Source organism: Quercus robur, chromosome 3, assembly GCF_932294415.1.
Source record: "Quercus robur chromosome 3, dhQueRobu3.1, whole genome shotgun sequence".
Lineage (NCBI taxonomy): Eukaryota > Viridiplantae > Streptophyta > Magnoliopsida > Fagales > Fagaceae > Quercus > Quercus robur.
In genome coordinates, this window is record NC_065536.1 from 4,489,387 (window position 1) to 4,494,121 (window position 4,735).

General features: G+C 31.1%; 1 long non-coding RNA gene across 1 annotated transcript; it reads left to right on the forward strand.

Moving 5' to 3' along the window:
- Positions 1-958: 958 nt before the first annotated feature.
- Positions 959-3,401, forward strand: LOC126716779 (uncharacterized). Its single transcript, XR_007652281.1, has 3 exons — positions 959-1,022; positions 1,133-1,248; positions 2,950-3,401. It is a non-coding gene; the product is annotated as an uncharacterized LOC126716779 (long non-coding RNA).
- Positions 3,402-4,735: the final 1,334 nt, after the last annotated feature.

Consider the following 4,735-nt stretch of genomic DNA (forward strand, 5'->3'; position numbering starts at 1 on the left):
TGCTAAACAAACGGGCAAAAAGAAACTTTTTTTTCAAACCAGCCTTGAACTATTCATAAAAAAAAAACTTTGTTCATTTACAATCCTACAATTTACCTCTTCAACAAATTAAAAAATATACATAGATTTACTCTTAAGAATTACCACTCCCACTCCCTCTATGTAAAAGAGCAACCAACTGGCTATACATGCCTTCACTGTAGACTGTAGTAGTTGGCCAGCCTTCCTTCTTTGTTTCTAGTAACTGCCAAATTCTATTCATTTCACAAAAGAGAGATTCAGTGACAGTAAAGAAAATCTAACAAAGCGTATGTGGTTATGTGACGAGTTTAGATGGATAGGGACTATACTTACCGTTTTTTGTCTTTTTTTTTTTTTCTTCCTCTAGATCGAAGTTTTGGATCTGATTGTATTTAAATAAAATCAATATACTGCTTTGAGATTATCAATATATATATATCATTTTTGTTTGGACTTATGTTTTATAGTGAAGATTATATTTTTTGATAAATAGTGGAGATCTTATAATCTTATACCTATATTAATCTTAAGCCAAAAGAGAGTTTATTTATTTATTTATTTATTTTTTATTAGTAACAACAAACAACATCGCTGCAAAATAATTGTCAAAGATAAAAAATAAAAAATAAAAAGTTGGAAATGCTGTGGTAAGCTACTGAAACCAACCGAGTCCTTTTGATCCGATAAACACAAAAATTAAAGGTCCAACTCTTAACAATGAAGCTACTGAAACCATAGTTTCCAAGAACTTGCTTTTCACAAATCTTATCTGCTATGCTCCACGTATAATTCACGTCTTTAATATAAACCAAACGCGGATAATTCACGCCTGTAAATATATTTAACAAATTCCTCGCTGTTTCATACGCTACTTCGTCGTTTTAAGGTTACCTCTATATAAACACTCAGATATTCGCCCTTCTTTTTGTCACAAATTCTCATTCTTGATATTCTCTCTCTCTCTCTCTCTCAAACAAAGTTTCAAGGTTAAAGTTGGCAAGGTGAGCTTAAAATCTCTGCTGCTTTGTGTATATTTAATTATTTTCTTTAAATGTTTTTGCTTACATGCACTGTGAATTTTGCTTAAATGTCTTTACCTATTGATGTCCAGGTTAGTTCTTCTTAATTACAGAGAAAAATGTATAGGTCTCAGCCACATCTTCAATGGTTGTCCCTCATCTTCTTGGTTGTGATGCTCCCTCATCTTCTTGGTTTCACTGTTCAAAAGTGAGTTTCTTCTATACCCTTTTTCTTTTTTCTTTTCTTATTTTTATATGAATGAGAGATTTTTGTTAAAACATGGGACCAAAATACAAGAACTCCAAACTCAACAACTACAACATAAAAACCCAAGTCCTAAAACAAAAGAAACAAGCTCATCAGTGCTATGGAACTATAATTTACATCAGCTACAAACAAAGTTCCTTTGAAGTCCGATGTGATATATGTTGCCTAGGCTAGTGACTAGTCTGCAATGGAGTATATTTGAAATTTTGCATCTTAAAAATTCTTATCCATTACTGAAGCATAACTCCAAATTCTTCTCATAAAGAAGCATGATAAAAGATATGTTCAACTTTATTAATTTTGGTTTCAATATAACCAATATAGCTAGATATTAGATATGCCATATACCCAAAAAGTTCATCTAAAAGATTCCTTTGTTTTTTTTTTTTCTTGGTTCTAATAAGATATGAATCTCAAATATACTTTAATTTCACCTCCCTTGCATTTGGCCTTCTCTATCTTTCCTCTCCGTGCATATCTCTTTAGGGTTTTCATTTTTTTTTTTTTTGTGGTTTAATTCTGATTATGGTTATGGCGGGGTAGTGTCTGTTTGGATTATGGGAAAACATAAAGCAAAGTAGGGTTTTGGGTTTTATGCGGTTTTGGGTTTGAGATTTGATGAAAAATATGAACAAATTGCAATCTGGGTTGTCCGTACAATTCTCTCTAGATGCTTTTATATTTGAAGAAAATTGCTTTTATAGTGCAATATTGGCTTTTACTGTCTTCTTGGATCGATGATGGGAAAATGTGGGAAAGGAAGATGGAAAGTGGAGAAACGAAATGTGGGTTTAGATTAAAGTTGTAGGTTTTAGGTTTTATGCTATTTTGGTATCTAGAATGTGAAGGAAGATGAGTTTTCAGCTATCTAAACATGTATTTAATTGTTTTTTAAATTTTGAAAATATTGTTCTTTAAAAAAATATTTTAACTTTATAGTACTAAGTTCATTTTTTAGATCCTTTGGCCGGTGGGAATATATGGGTAATGGTAAAGAGAAATAAATATTTAGGGATAAATTAATGGATAATGAAATTTTAATTGCTTTAATGGAGTTTTTTTTATTAAAAAAAGTACTTAAAACAAATAGTTTTTCTCAGCTTCGTGTTTTTAGATATTTTTTTCTACTTCTTCTTCTTGTACAATATGAATTATATCATAATTTCATATATATGTATCCTCTTTGGGTGAATTCTTGTTGTTGTTGTCCTTCAATTCCCGTTTGAGAGTTTCTTTTTCCTTTTCTCTTTTTTTTTTTTTTTTTTTTTGGTTAAATAATTTTCGAAGATTGCATATATGTCGTGTAGTGTGTGATATATATGTGGGAAATATCAAATTTTTATTCTATCAAAACAAAAAAAAAAAAAAAATATATATATATATATATATATATTTATATATATTTTTTTTACAATGTGATTAGGGGCAAGTATTGATCGGAAAGAAAAAAAAAAAATTCATGAAACAAAGTCAATTTCATCTTTGGTTTTCCACTCTCTTTAAATTTTAATTGAATTATTTGATGTAGCTAATAAAATATACAGTAAAATTCTATTTTAGTTTGCTATTTTTTGTATACATATTCCAACAAACTTTCTATTTGAGGTGTGCTTCATCCAAATGTTACATTTGTTTTAGTAGATCTGAAGCTCGACCTCTGAATCCAAACATGGGGGTGGAGGGAAGAAAGAATCCATCATCATTTTCATCATTGGTCAAAGACCAATACGTAGCCAATAAAGGAGAGAATTCAAGAGGTCCACCAGTTTTGTATTCCCCTCCTTCCCATATCGGAAACCATAAGATGAGTGCAGGTCCGAGGGTTCATGGTGGTGATCAATATGTTCCACTTGATAAAGGTCCAGTCCCACCTTCAGCCCCTAATCCTATCTCCCATGATGGAATTGGCAACCCCTGATTTATATGGGTAGTGGTGAAAAATTTCCTGTTGGTGCATGAAAAAAAGAACCAAGCTATAAACATTTATTTCATTATTGCCTGTAAATATTGTTTCGTTTCAAGCTCTTGTAAAAACAGATGTTATATATTCTTTTGCTAGCTTCAGCAGTAAAACTACATGAGCTTATGCGATATTTAGTACTTAGTTAATTTCTTTAGTCTCTTTCAATTTCAACCGTGGCTTGCTTGGACGCCATAGCTAGCTAACCAGACCACTCTGCAAGCCACGGTAATTGGTTATGCTAGCATGGCTTGCTGGCAAGACGCCATGATCGCCAAGCACATTGCAGCACACCTTGACACCTATTGGCAGCGACCCAAGGCTAGCTTTTCATGCACCAATCAAGCCATGAACTATCGTTAATTTTCTTAGTATACATTTCTAATTATTAATAATTTGATAATAAGGCAGAAATCAATTCAGTTTTTTCATCTTCCAAAATATTACGAAAGGTTAAGAGTGACGCATACGGGGCTAATAAGTTTGACAAAATCCACTAGAGTGATTAAACTAATCACGTCGATCGGTGCCTAAGTACTTCACTTTAGGAAGTTAAGAAATGGAAAACTCATATCCATTAATAAATCTGACTCGGACATGTGCTAAGTTTGACAACTCTGATTGTAACCTAATCCTTCCTGAGAGATCTTAATTTTTGCCCATAAACATTAAGTAATAGGTTTGGAAGATCATAATAATACCGTTGTCACTTGTCACAATGGGTAGCCATACCAGTGGTGGAAAAACCACTTGAAATTACTCCTGAACATCAAAATCCAAATGTGTATATGCATAAAAATCCAAAAAAGTTTCCTTCAAAAAAAAAAAAAAAAAACACTTTTACACCTTTTTTTTTTTTAATTTTTTTTTATTTTCTGGGAATTGCACCTCTAAATATGCATTTGGATGAACTTATTTTCTTTAGTTTATTGTGCAAAAGAAGAGTTTAAGATTTGAAGTTAAAGTTAAAACATATTTCCTAAAAAAAAAAAAAAGGTTAAAACATACTTTCTTTCAAATACTGAAGCTAGCTTAAGAATGATAAGTTTGATCATATTGACTAATGATAATTAGGTTATTGTGCTTGTGCCCAAGCTGTTCACTAATTAGAAGTTTAAGAATGGACAATATTTAGCCAGAGGCCTCATTTGAATATGAAGGATTAAAAACTCATCCATTGATAAATTTGACTCGAACATGTGCCTAGTTTGACAAAGACATGTAACCTAGTGCTTCTTGACCAGAGATCTAAGATTTTGGCAATAAACAAGTAATAAGATTTGGAAGATCATAATGATGCATGCTCTAATATTAAAATTATTTATTTCAATACCCTATATTGAATTATTAACTAAAATTAAATTAGATAAATTATGAGAGGAAAATTTTAATTTATTACAGTATTCAATATAAATAGATAGGTCAATAGAAACAGAGAGTGTTTTTTTAACTTGATTGAATTCTACA